The sequence below is a fragment of the Otolemur garnettii genome, unplaced genomic scaffold (genome assembly GCF_000181295.1).
Source record: "Otolemur garnettii isolate 467f Iridium unplaced genomic scaffold, OtoGar3 scaffold00038, whole genome shotgun sequence".
NCBI lineage: Eukaryota > Metazoa > Chordata > Mammalia > Primates > Galagidae > Otolemur > Otolemur garnettii.
Genome location: NW_003852433.1, coordinates 14,547,566 through 14,561,518, shown reverse-complemented (window position 1 = coordinate 14,561,518; position 13,953 = coordinate 14,547,566). Strand labels below are relative to the sequence as shown.

The following is a 13,953-nucleotide window of genomic DNA, read 5'->3' as shown; positions in this document are numbered from 1 at the left end:
TTACACAATGCTCTTTTGTCCTTTTATTTTTTATTTTTTAGAAACAGGGTTTCAAGTGCAGTGTTGTGATTATAGTTCACTGTATCCTCAATCTCCTGGGCTCAAGTGATCCTCCTGCCTGGCCTCCTTAGTGGCCAGCGATGCATGAGCCACTACACCCAGCAAACTTCTGTTCCTTTTGAGAACTTATGTTTCGTGAATTATGCTGGGGTGCCAAAAGAAGTATATACATTTTAAGAGATTTTTTTTTTAAAGAGATCTTGTTGAAGGCAAAATGGGTCATTCCCCAAAAGTGTACAAATTGCAGGCGAAATGGATGTTCATAGCATGTCTAGGTACACTTGACCAACAGCACCTTCCATCCAACTTTAAAAAGTAATATGTAGATAACACTGCTTAAAATGGGTGTACATTGTTTTGGTGCCCTCTGTATTTGGTTTACAAATGATTGCCAGGTGGTATCAACAGATAGAATCTTGTCTGTGGTGAGGCTCAGTGGCCTCGGCTCCAGTGTTAGCCAGTGCTTTGGAGGTAGAGGACACAGAATAGTGACTGAGGTTGGGAGGAAATGTGCTCCCAGGGACAGATTTCTGCATTGCTGGTTATGGTGAACAACTCTCCACTGGCCACTTGCCACTGTCTGCAGTGACAGCCCTGGGCAAGTTCACCTGACATCTTTTGGGCCTTCATTTCCTCATCTCTGAAGCACACACACAAAAAAAACAAGAAACTACTGTACAGTGATTAAGTTTCATTTGGATTTAATCTCAGTGTCTCACCACTCCCAGCTATGTAGCTTTGGGTAAGTCACTTAAATTCTCTAAGCTTTGGTTTCCTTTTCTGTAACATGGGGACACTAATGGAACCCCACTTTATTTATTTTTGAGACAGAATCTCAAGTTGTCACCCTCCGTAGGGTGCTGTAGCATCACAGCTCACAGCAATCTCAAACCCTTGGGCTTAAGCAATTCTTTTGCCTCAGCCTCCTAAATAGCTGGGACTACAGGTGCGTGCCACAACGCCTGGCTATTTTTTGGTTTCAGTTGTCATTGTTGCTTAGCAGACCCAGGCCGGGTTCAAACACGTCACCCTAGGTGTATGTGGCTGGCACCCTGCCGACTGAGCTACGGGCACTGCCTGGAACCCGACTTTAATCCTGGCTCAAAAGTGTTAAGCTTTTATAACTTTTATTAGTATATTAAAAATAAGTTAATATATCGGCCGGAGACGCCATCTTTCAGTAATTCACCAAAATGACGAACACAAAGGGAAAAAGGAGAGGCACCCGATACATGTTCTCTAGGCCTTTTAGAAAACATGGAGTTGTTCCTTTGGCCACATACATGCGAATCTACAAGAAAGGTGATACTGTAGACATCAAGGGAATGGGTACTGTTCAAAAAGGCATGCCACACAAATGTTACCATGGCAAAACTGGAAGAGTCTACAATGTTACCCAGCATGCTGTTGGCATTGTTGTAAACAAACAAGTTAAGGGCAAGATTCTTGCCAAGAGGATTAATGTTCGTATTGAGCATATTAAGCACTCTAAGAGCCGAGATAGCTTCCTGAAACGTGTGAAGGAAAATGATCAGAAAAAGAAGGAAGCCAAAGAGAAAGGTACCTGGGTTCAACTGAAGCGCCAGCCTGCTCCACCCAGAGAAGCCCACTTTGTGAGAACCAATGGAAAGGAGCCTGAGCTCCTGGAACCCATTCCCTATGAATTCATGGCATAAAGCATATAACATAGCACACAGGAGTACCGTGGACCCATGCTTTTAGGTACAAGAACCTATTTACTCTCCATGAGCTCGTGACATGATAAGTGTACAGCATAGCACACAGGATGACCAATTAGACCCCATGTAACAGTGACACAAGGTGCTGGAACCTATTTCCCATGAATTCAAAAGTCAGTGTTCTGTCACATTCAATGGCAAGATGCCTCTCTGAGCTACTGGAGCCTCTTCCCTATGACTTCAACGGATGGTAGTTAAAAACAAACAACAATAGCCCAAAGATGTGTGTTGTTTGTTGACTACAAATGTGATTTTTTTTTTTGCCACAAAGAAATATTAAACCAAATTTTAATGTATCCAAAAAAAAAAAAAAGTTAATATTAACACTTGAATACTTCTTAAAATAGATGCACTTTTCCTCAGAAAGTGTTGAAGGGTTTATAAAGAGCCAAAATGGAACCAATTTTTATTTCTTTTTACTATTTTTGTGTTTAACTTTGCATTATTCACGTTTTTCTGTTAGTGACAGAGGAGAGCTGAGTTCCCTTAAATCACTCATCATTGTCTGGTTTCTCTTTACAAATTAGTTCATCAGCTCATCAGCTATTGTGATTTTAAATTCCTTTTTCAGTTACAATGTAGCTGCAGAAAATTTTATTTCTGGTTATACCAACTATATAGACAATATCACTCTGCTAGTTTCTGACAGAAGAAAGAATTTCTTAGTAGTAAATTTAGATTTTTCTAAAATCAACCTAAAAAAAAAGCCTAACCACTATGCACCTGTTAGAATGGCCAAAATCCAGAACAATGAAAAGTCCAAAAGTTGGTGATACTGTGGAGCAAAAGGAATTCTCATTCATTGCCAGTGGGAACAAGAAATGCCATGGCCACTTTGAAAGATAGTTTGGTAGTTTCTTACAAAACTAAATATCCTTTTACCTGAAACCCAGCAATCATGATCCTTGGTATTTACCCAAAGGAGTTGAATATTCCTGGTCCTAGCCAGATGCCATGGCTCACACCTGTAACCCTAGCACTTTGGGAGGCCATGGAGGGATTGCTTGAGATCAGGAGTTTGAGCCCAGTCTGAGCCAAAGTGAGTCCCTGTCTCTACTAAAAATAGAAAAATTAGCCAGGGCTCAGTGGTTAGGGGGCCGGCCACATACATCGAGGCTGGTGTGTTTGAACCTAGCCTGGGCCAGCTAATCCAATAATGGCAACTGCAACAGAAAAAACAGGGGGTGGCACCTGTGCACCTGTGGCTCAAAGGAGCAGGGGCACCGGCCTCATATGCTGGAGGTAGCAGGTTCAAACCCAGCCCCCGCCAAAAATTCCCGAAAAAAAAAAAGCCAGGCATTGTGGCGGGCGCCTGTAGTCCCAGCTATTTGGGAGGCTGAGGCAAGAGAATCACTTAAGCCCAAGAGTTTGAGGTTGCTGTAAGCTGTGATGACACAGCACTCTACTCAGGGTGACAAAGTGAAACTGTCTCAAAACAAAAAAAGTCCTCATGGTAAAGGCATTTAATTGGATTCGATTGGCCTTAGGATATAACCTGTTGCTATAATTTGAAAGCTAGGGTCAAAAAGATACTTCCCCCTGATGCTCTACATTTCAAACATTCTTGATTTTTAATCACTTTTACTTTCAGTTCCACTAACTAGGGCCTGAAGGAGAAAGGAGAGGGGGAGGAGAGAGTAGCATTTACCTTGTATGAAAATATCTCTAACCTCTGCACTACTGACATTTGGGGCTGGATAACTCTCTGTTGTAAGGGCTGTCCTCTGCATCGTAGGACGTTTAGAAGCATCCCTGGCCTCTGCTTGATGCCAGTAGTATGATTCAGTTGTGACCAGTTTGAGACAACGTGTCTCCAGGGGTGAAGGGAGATTGCCCCAGGTTGAGAACCACTGTTCTATAAACAGTCACCTTGCTCATTATGAAGCTCCCAGTTTCCCTACCCCCAGATCCGGTGCTACAACCTGGTGCAAAGGAAGCATGCCCAGCCCTGCCAGGGAAGCTGATGTCTGTGCCATCTAAAGTCACTATCAGTTACAGAATCAAGATGAGATTCACCAGGTGGGTGTCTGGAGACCTGTGTGCTGACTCTCTCCTGCTTGGCCCTCCCTCTTGGAATAACTCTGGGCAGGTCCTTTATCTCTGTCTAGGAATTGTGGAGATGACATCTGTCCTAGCCACATTAAAAGGGAGCTTGGGTGGAGGAGGGATGATTTAAATAGACAGGAGAGCCCTTTGAAGAGTTCAAAGCCCTCTTCAAAGGTGAGTGATTATTAACATATGTAGAGACACAAACCAGGTAGTGCTCCAGCCTCCTTGCACTGAGGGGAATGCATGGGAAATTAGCAACTAAGCTAGCAGGGAAGAATTGCCCATTTAATTTAATGTTCACTGTGGCTGAGTATAAACCCCAAGCTAAAGCCATGGCATTTACAAAAACCTTGCATGCCTAGAATGTGTTCTCAAGGGAATAACCCACCCAGAGCCAGGGCAGAGCTCTCCTAGAGTGCTCTGGGCAGTCTGGCTAGCCTGGAGGCAGAGGGTTGTATGCTATGACCCTGCAGCCTCTGTTACTGCTGTTTTCAGTCAAAAGGCTGTTTTTCCACTTTCTGGATGGCAGGTGAAATCTGGGAAAGGGGACAGTGGATTTCATTCTTGTCTCCTAAGACATACTAGAACAGTGACCTCAGAATACACCCACTCTCACTCTTGGCTTCACCACCATTTTCACTACTTGGCCTTTTGGCCTGGCCTGGTTCTTCAGGTTATAATTCTCACTTCCTCTTGGTTATAATACAGGTGGCTCAGGTAATAAATAGGAAGGCACTCTGATTTGATTAAGGAAATTGAGCTGTGACAGCTTCCTTCACTGCTCAAAAGAAGGAAGAGAAGGGTCCCAGGGAAGCTTTAAGCAGGGAATGAATGACATGGCCAGATTTGTAGTTTGGGCTCGGCGCCTATAGCTCAACCGGCTAAGGCGCCAGCCACGTACACCTAAGGTGGCGGGTTCGAATCCCCAGCCCGGACCCGCCAAACAACAATGATGGCTGCAACCAAAAAAAAAATGGCCAGGCGTTGTGGCGGGCGCCTGTGGTCCCAGCTACTTGGGAGGCGGAGGCAGGAGACTCGCTTGAGCCCAGGACTTGGAGGTTGCTGTGAGCTGTGAGGCCACGGCACTCTACCCAGGGGGACAGCTTGAGGCTCTGTCTCAAAAAAAAAAAAAAGATTTGTAGTTTGGGATTAAGAGTCATGGAAGGGGAGGCAGGTGCAAGATGGCTGTCACTGTCCCTGGAAGAGACAAGGGTGTTCCTCAGCAGGAACAAGGCAGTGATCACGGAGCAGCGATGTGGATGGGCTCCAGAGAGTGGAAAGGGAAAATCAGTGGGATAAGATGAAGGTGTGGAGGTGGGTAATAAGGGAGAGGACAGAGCTCAGCATGAGGCCCAATTTTCTGGCTTGAGTTGCTGGTTGGATTATTGTGGTATTTAGCTGGGAGGGCAAAGGCTAGGAAGAAGCAGGAGGTGAGGAGTGATAAAAACAGCCTATCTCAAGGCCCCTCCTGCTGGCTGACTGTTACATATGATGTTCCTTTTGCCAGAAAGCAACCCCCAGCAAGCCCCCAGATTAGCTGTTTCTTATCTTTTAGGTCTCAATGCTCCTCAGACTAGGAGAGAATTATCAACTGTGCACACCCTCTACCTTTCCTGAGTAGTACTGATCATAGATGTAACATTTGTTTTTTTATAGCTTTATGGAGATATAATTTCTTTTTCTTTTTTTGGCCAGGGCCGGGTTTGAACCCACCACCTCCTCTGGTATATGGAGCTGGCGCCCTACTTCTTTGAGCCACAGGCGCCACCCCAAGATATAATTTCTATTACCATAAAATGCACCCATTATAAGTGTACAACTCAATAAATATTTTTGTAAATGTATATAAAGCTATGTCACATCACCACAATCACATTTTAGAACATTTCTGTCACTCCCCAAAATTCCCATGAGCTAATTTGCAAACAATTTCTGTTGCCACCCACATTTAAATCCTCTAGATATTTCATATAAATAGAATCATACAGTGTGTAATCTTTTGCACCTGACTTTTTGCTTAGCACAGTGATTTTTCAACCAGGGGCAACTTTGCCTCTCCTGTTACTCAGGCTGGAGTGCGGTGGCCTGATTATAGTTCACTGTCATCTTGAACTCTTGGGGTCAAGGGAGCCTCCAAATAGTTGAGACTTAAAAGTGCATATCACCACACTTGGCTAATTTTTTTATTTTTGGTTTTTGTAGAGATGAGGTCTCACTATGTTTTTTGGGGGGAATATTCTTTATTATATATATATTTTAAATTTCAGATTAATATGAGGGTGCAAATGATTAGGTTAGATGGTTTGGCCTTCTAAGGTAAAGTTCATTAGGCCCATTAGGTAAGAGCTTACAATTCTCCTTTCCTCCTTGGCCGCTTTCCTTCCTCCCCACATCCCCACTTGAATATGGTTGTGTCGGCTCGGCACTTGTGGCTCAAGTGGCTAAGGCGCCAGCCACGTACACCTCAGGTGGCGGGTTCAAATCCAGCCCTGGCCCGCCAAACAACAATGACGGCTGCAACCAAAAAATAGCTGGGCGTTGTGGAGGGCGCCTGTGGTCCCAGCTACTTGGGAGGCTGAGGCAGGAGACTTACTTGAGCCCAGGAGTTGGAGATTGCTGTGAGCTGTGATGCCATGGCACTCTACCCAGGGGGACAGCTTGAGGCTCTGTCTCAAAAAAAAAAAAAAAAAAGAATGTGGTTGTGTTTTTCTCTTGTGTGGGTAGGGTCTCACCATGTTGCCCAAGACAGTCTGTAACTCCTGGACTCAGGGATCCTCCTGCCTCAGTCTTTCCAAATGATAGGATTATAGGGGTGAGCCACCACTCCTGGCCCCTTTAAGTTGTCTTATATTTTGGCATAAAGTTGTTCATAATATTCTTTCATAATTCTTTTAATTTCTGTAATTCTGATTTGGGTAATTTATTTTCTCTCGTTTATTTTTTTGTTTGTTTTGTCAGTCTAGCTATATCTTATTTGTTGTTTTTTGAGACAGAGTCTCACTATGTCGCCCTTGTTAGAGTGGCATCACAGCTCACAGCAACCTCAAACTCTTGGGCTTAAGCGATTTTCTTGCCTCAGCCTCCTAAGTAGCTGAGACTACAGGCGCCTGCCACAATACCCAGCTATTTTTTTGTTGTAGTTGTCATTGTTGTTCAGCAGGCCCTGGCTGGACTTGAACCCGCTAGCATGGGTGTATGTGACCGGTGCCTACCCACTGAACTACAGGCACCGCCTTTATTATTTTTTTTGAGACAGAGTCTCACTTTGTTGCTCTCTATAGAATGCTGGGCATTATAGCTCACAGCAACCTCAAATTCTTGGACTCAAGTGATTCTCTTGCCTCAGCCTCCAGAGTAGCTGAGACTACAGGTGCCTGTCACAACACCTGGCTATTTTTTATAGATAGGGTGTTGCTCTTGCTCAGGTTGGTCTCGAACTCATGAGTTCAAGTGGTCCACCCACCTCGGCCTCCAGAGTTCTAGGATTATAGGCATGAGCCACTCCTGGCTAGCTGTATTTTTTGATGTATTGCCCTTCCTATCACTTATCAATATGAAATGTTCCTTTTTTTTTTTTTTTTTTTGAGACAGTTTCACTATGTTGCCCTTGGTAGAGTGCCATGGCGTTATCGCTCACAGGAACATCAAACTGTTGGACTTCAGCAATTCTCTCGCCTTAGCCTCCCAAGTAACTGGGACTATAGGCACCTGCCACAATGCCCGGCTATTTTTTGTTGTAGTTGTCATTGGTGTTTAGCTGGCCCAGGCGGGGTTCGAACCTGCCAGCTTTGGTGTATGTGGCTGGCGCAGTAATCACTGTGCTAGGGGTGCTGAGCCATGAATTCCAATTTTTAATTTTCAATCTATGTATGTTTTTGAATCTAAAGTGTGTCTCTTAAAGACAGCATATTGTTGGATCTCACTTTTTTATCCAGTCTGACAATCTCTACTTTTTTATTAGTGTTTTTCCACTTACATTTATTTACTAATTATTCGTATGGTTGAATCTACATCTATTTTGTTATTTTTGTCTCATATCTTTTTCTGTGTCCCTGAAACTTTACTTCCTTTTATTATGTTCAATACATTGTTTTTGAGATAGATTCTTACTTATTCCGTCACCCAGCCTCGAGTGCTGTGGAGTCAGTCTAGGTCACAGCAACCTCAAACTCGTGGGTTCAAGTGATCCTCTTGCCTTAGCCTCCCGAGTAGCTGGGACTACAGGTGCCCAACAGGAAACTTGCTCTCACTCTTGCTCAGGCTGGTTTTCAACTCCTGAGCTCAAGTGATCCTCCTGTCTTGGCCTCCTAGAGTGCTAGGATTACAGGTGTGAACCACTGTGGCTGGCTTCTTCGAACATATTTATATAACAGCCACTTTGAAATCTTTTAAGTTCAATATCTGGGAACACATACAGTTTCTATTCACTCCTTTATTTCAGTATGTTTACATTTTCTTATTTCTTTGCACATCTCACAATTTTTTTAAATTTTTTTTTTTTTTTTGAGACAGAGTCTCACTATGTTGCCCTCAGTAAGTACCATTGTGTCACAGCTCACAGTAACCTCAAACTCTTGGGTTTAAGTGATTCTCTTGCCTCAGCCTCCCAAGTAGCTGGGACTACAGGTGCCTGCACAACGCCCATCTATTTTTGTTGTTGTTGTTGTCATTGTTGTCTAGCAGGCCTGGGCTGGGTTCAAACCTGCCAGCCTTGGTGTATGTGACCAGCACTGTAACCACTGAGCTACAAGCGCCAAGTCCACAATTTTTTCCTGAAAACTAGAAATTTTATTTTTTTCTTTATTTTGTTTTTTTTTAATGAGACAGAGCCTTACTTTGTCGCCTTAGGTAGAGTGCTATGGTGTCACAGCTCACAGCAACCTCATACTCTTGGGCTCAAGCAATTCTCTTACCTCAGCCTCTCAAGTAGCTAGGACTGCAGGCACCTGAAAACCACAAATTTTAGATAAAAACTGTAGCAACTCTGTAGTCTCACTTTTTCTTCCTAATGATTGTTGTCCTCATTGTTTTGTTTGCATGTTTATTTAGTGACTTCCTGGACTAAATCTGTAGAGCTGGTCTCCCCTATAATGTACAGCTACTGATGTTTCAGCTCAGTTTTTTTTTTTTTTTTTGAGACAGAGTCTCATTTTGTTGCCCTCAGTAGAGTGCCATGGCATCAGAGCTCACAGCAACCTCAAACTACTGAGCTCAAGAGATCCTCTTGCCTCAGGCTCCCAAGTAGCTGGAATTACAGGTGCCTTCCACAACACCCAGCTATTTTATTTAGAAATGGGGTCTGGCTCTTGCTCAGGCTGGTCTCAAACTCCTGAGCTGAAGCAATCCACCCACCTTCACCTTCCAGAGTACTAGGATTATAGGTGTAATCTGCCACCATTGCGGGGGTGGGGGGGCATTTGCAAGTGTTTGTTCATTCATTTAGCCCTCAGAACAACTCTGTGTAGGGGGCTCTACTATTGTCTATCTTACAGAGGAAGCTGAGGCACAAGGAGGGAAAGTGACTTGCTCAATGTCATGCAGTAAGTAGCAGAGCCAGGACCCAAACCCAGATTGTCTAGATCTATCCAGGGACAATCAACTAATGCTGGGTCTTAACTGGCCCCTTGAGGAAGGCATGGATCCCCATTTCACCCCAGCCCCCATAACACCTTTTAGCTGTTTTGAGCAGGAAGAGTCAAGGCCAAATGTGTTTTAGAAAAGAAGAAAACACTCCCATTATTTACTGAGCACTTATTATGTTGCTAGGCTCCATGGTGACCTCTTCATAGCTTTGCCTCATTTAATCCTCATGAGAAGAAACCCTTTATTTTAATGTACAATGAAATCCCATCCTATGGATGGAGATGGGGGTTATATTCAAAAGTTAGTACAAAAGGCAAAAATTACTGAATTTAAGCACTCAAATGAGATACCTTCTATCACGTGCTCACCCAGGAACTTACAGCCATTGGGTGAAATGGTAGGGGACTTACAAACTGCCCTACCCTCCCCAATACCTATTTTTGGCTTGAAATAAGTTAACTCTTGGCCCATGCAGTGTGGTTCATGCCTGTAATCCTAGCACTTAGGGAGACTGAGGCGGGGTGATCACGTGAGCCCAGTAGTTGAAAACCAGCCTGGGAAACATAGCTAGATCCCATCTCTAAAAGAATGAAAAGCAAGTTAGCTGGGTGTGTTGATGCCTGCCTGTAGTTTCAGCTACTCGGGAGGCTGATACAGGACTGCTTGAATTCACAAGTTCAAGGATGCAGGAAGCTACGATTGTGCTACTTGATTGCAGCCTTGGTGACAGAGCAAGACCCTGTCTCCGCGCCCCCTCAAAAAAAAAAGTTGAAAATAAGGTAACTACGATGCGACTCTACATTCTCGTTTTAGGGATGAGGAAGTGAGGCCATGAAGTGAACGAAGAGGGGGCAGAATGGAAGCAGGGACCCTGGGATCCTTGCAGGAGAAGGGTGCCGAGAGTGGCAGGGGCTTTGAGACAGGATCTTGAAGCTGGAACGGAATCGCAGTGAGAATACTGATTTCTCAGGAAGGAAAAGGGGTAGATCCCATTCCACATTTCCTCCCCATGCCCAATCCTTCTCCACTTGGTTACTCACCTGTTCTGAGGGCTCCAAGTTTCTCTACACACAGTTACCTCTGCTGTCCCTGGTTGCTAGGTTACCCGCCAACCTCAGAAGGCGGGACTTGGCGTCTGACTGACTTTCCTTTTTACCATTCAAGTCCCTGTTCCACTCAGTGAGCCCCACCTCCTGAGGCATGACCAATCAGAAACACAGTCTCTCTGACTTCCACCAATTGAAGACCTTTGGGTTGGGCTGAATGAGTAAGGCGGAGAGGGTGGGAGGAGAAAGGGGCGGAGCTTTACCCTGTCCTCTTTAAGGAGGCGGGTGGGGCTATTTGCAACAGGAGCTGGCGAGAATTGGAGAAGGACGTGAGGCTTGGCCAACCAGAGCTTATCCTGGCAGCCCAATTAGCCAATAGACCGCAAGGAAGTGGTAGTGGGGCGGAGCCAGCGGGGTTGCGAGGACGGTAGGCGGCGGATGGGAGAGCTGGCGCAGCTGCTGTGGTGGCAGCGGCTGAAGTGGCGGCAGCTGTGGCGGCTGCAACAGCTTCGGGCTCGGGGTGTTGGCGGCAGCACCGGTGGGCTAGGCTGCGCGGTGCGGACCCAGGCGCGCGGTCCAGGTTGCTGGGGCGGCGCGTGTAAGAATCTGAGGGGTGCCTGGGCTTGGCCCGAGGGAGAGGGCAGGGATCAGGGGTCAGAGGGTGCGGAGTAAGAGGTGGTGGCTGGGCACCCTGATATGGGAGGTGGGTTGGGCGAACCCAGAGAGGCTGCTGGGAACTCACCACCGTGTTTCTCTCCTTTCAGTCTAGGCCGGGGCTTTGCATCTCCTCCCCTCGACCCCGGCTTCCTGGGGCGACCCCCACTTGGGCTCCCCGACTGGGGCTGGGAGCACATGGAGTGGGAGTGGGCGCTTCTGATTCTTCTTTCTTCCTTCTGTCAGCTTGTCTTCCCGGCGCCCTCAGGTGACCCTGCAGGAGATTCTTGTCCGAGTCAGGTTGCCCCAGCAGATAGCGGGTGGCACTGGCCCCTGTTCCCTGGGACCTCTCCCCAGGAGTGAACTTTTGGGTCCTGTGTAGAGGGAGAAGCAAAGCCTGCGAAGGAGCAATAGGCTTAAACTAAGGAGTCTTAAGTTTCATCCCTGCCCCTGTGCTGTGTGACCTTGGGCAAGTCACTTCCCTTCTCTGACTCTCATTTTTCTCTCTGTAAAATGATGGGGTTGAATTCAAATTGGTGAACTGGTTCTAGGAGTAGTTGTAGGGTAATGGTTAAGCAAGGAGAGTCTTTGAATTCAGACTGCACGGGTTGAAATCTGCTGAAACACTTCCCTGCTGTTTACTTAGAAGAGGCAAGTTAACCACTCCAAGCCTCAGTTTCTTCATGTGTAAAGTGGGGTTATTAGCTAAGATAGCAACAGGACTATTGACATCTTGAACCACATGATTCTTTGTTGTGGGAGGTTTCACCTGTGCATTGTAAGATGTTTAGCGGCATCCTGGACTCTACCCACTAACAATCCCCTCAGTTTCAAGTTGCGACAATCAAAAAATGTCTCCAAACATTGCTGGTGTCCCCAAGGTTGCAAGATCACCCCAGTTGAGAGCCACTAAGCAAAGATAATGCACACAAGCAAGCAGTCATATTAGGGAGGCCAAGGGGGGCAGATTGCCTGAGCTCACAGGTTGGAGACCAGCCTAAGCCTGAGCGAGACCCCATCTCTGAAAATAGCGGGGTGTTGTGGCAGGCACCTGTAGTCCCAGCTACGTGGGAAGCTGAGGCAAGAGAATTGCTTGAGCCCAAGAGTTTAAGGTTGCTGTGAGCTATGATGCTGTAGCACTCTACCCAAGGTGACAAAGTGAGACTGTCTCAAAATATATATATATATAATAAAACAGTTAAATTTTAAAAAACACTAGCCATTATGATAGTGATGATAAGAAACCTTGGTGAATTAATAGATTCTCCTTCCTTCAGAATAGATACAGGAAGTAATTGTCATAGCAGAATAATGGATACAAGGAAATTTATTTGTATCTTCTCTGATACAAATAAAAACATAATTCGTAAGACTGCCTAACGGTACCATCTCATCTGAGATTTCCTCTTCTGCCTTCCCACTACTGAGATTTAAAAGGAAAATAAATCCCCAAATCTGGAGGAAACTTTAAAAAATCTCATAGGAAGTTTGTTCAGCAGAGAGCTATAAGCTTAGCAGCAAGTAGAACAGTTCTTTCTTTTGCCTTGTTTAAAAAGATGTACCGTCCCTTATAGATGCACAGGCATTCCCTGTTTATGCACTGGGATCTGCTTGCAGTTATTTTGATTTGTGAAAAAAGTAAAGTGCCCAGTTGCCATTCATTGGCTCAGAGGCAAAGTTGATTGAGCTTAGAGGCCACAGCTTGAAGAAGGAACCTGCTGTTGTTTTCAAGTTCAAAGGTCTGTGGTCAGATCTGCTGAGTTTTTGTTTTTCTTTTGGTCCTTCTAAGCGGAAATGGGAATGTCTATAAATAGGAATTAGTTGTGAGTGTTTGAAATTGGGAGTTAAGGATGAGCACTTTAACTGTGTTACTCTGGACATTATTTTTAAAAATACTCTTGTTCTTTTTCTTTTCCTCAAAAGCCTAAATCTAGGAACACACATAAGAATGATATGTATTGTTTGCTAGTAAAGTCCAGAGTGATCTTAAGAGTATGTGTCTAACTACTCCTGAGAGGCTGCTTAGTAAAGCTGAAGTGAAAGATGTACATATACAGTATATATAAAAATACATATATATGGCCAAGTATAGATCACCTGGTATACTAACTCTTACTGGTCATTAGAGCTAGGTGCTGCCTAAATACAGGGCTTGGACTTCAAGGAATTGTGTAATGACTAGGAACACAGATTGGGAGTCTTACTGCATAGTTCCACTCCTGGCTTTCAGGCTGTGGGTTCTTGGACAATTTATCTAGCCCCTATGTGCTTTAAGTTTCCCCTCTGTAACAGGGGGATAATAATCCTACCCATCTCATGTGAGTATTAAGTTTCATGGCTCGGCACCTGTAGCTCAGTGGCTAGGGTGCTGGCAGCATGCATAGGAACTGGTAGGTTTGAATTGGCCAGGGCTTGCTAAACAACAATGACAACAATAACAATAACAATAAAAAAATAGCTGGGTGTTGTGGGCACCAGTAGTCCCAGCTACTGGGAGGCTGAGGCAAGAGAATCACTTAAGTCCAAGAGTTGGAGGTTGCTGTGAGCTGTGACACCACAGTACTCTACCTAGGGTGACACAGTGAGACTCTGTCTCAAAAAAAAAAGTTTCAATCACCTTTTACTTATAAAGTCCTGGTACATAGTAAGCACTCATTTAGTATTAACTACTATTATTTTAATGTATTTTTTGGTCTTGAAAATCACAAATGTAAAGGGGGTGGAGATGAACATATTATCTCTAATCTCATTTTCCAGACATAATTACCCTTAACTTTTCAGTGTTCTTACAGGGCTTTTCCCCCTCTTTTTTTTTTTTTTTT

At 44.8% G+C, this 13,953-nt stretch overlaps 1 protein-coding gene and 1 pseudogene across 2 annotated transcripts in view; both read left to right on the top strand.

Annotated features, from left to right (window-relative positions):
- The first annotated feature begins 1,248 nt into the window (after nt 1-1,248).
- Nucleotides 1,249-1,896, top strand: LOC100953773 (annotated as a pseudogene). The gene has a single exon (XR_001161295.2). The product of XR_001161295.2 is annotated as a 60S ribosomal protein L21 pseudogene (transcript).
- An 8,996-nt stretch (nt 1,897-10,892) lies between these two features.
- Nucleotides 10,893-13,953, top strand: part of TPCN1 (two pore segment channel 1) — a 79,287-nt gene continuing 76,226 nt past the window's right edge. The window contains exon 1 of the mRNA XM_012805265.2: nt 10,893-11,075. The gene's annotated coding sequence lies outside the window, so the exon portion shown is untranslated. The remainder of the gene's footprint in view (nt 11,076-13,953) is intronic.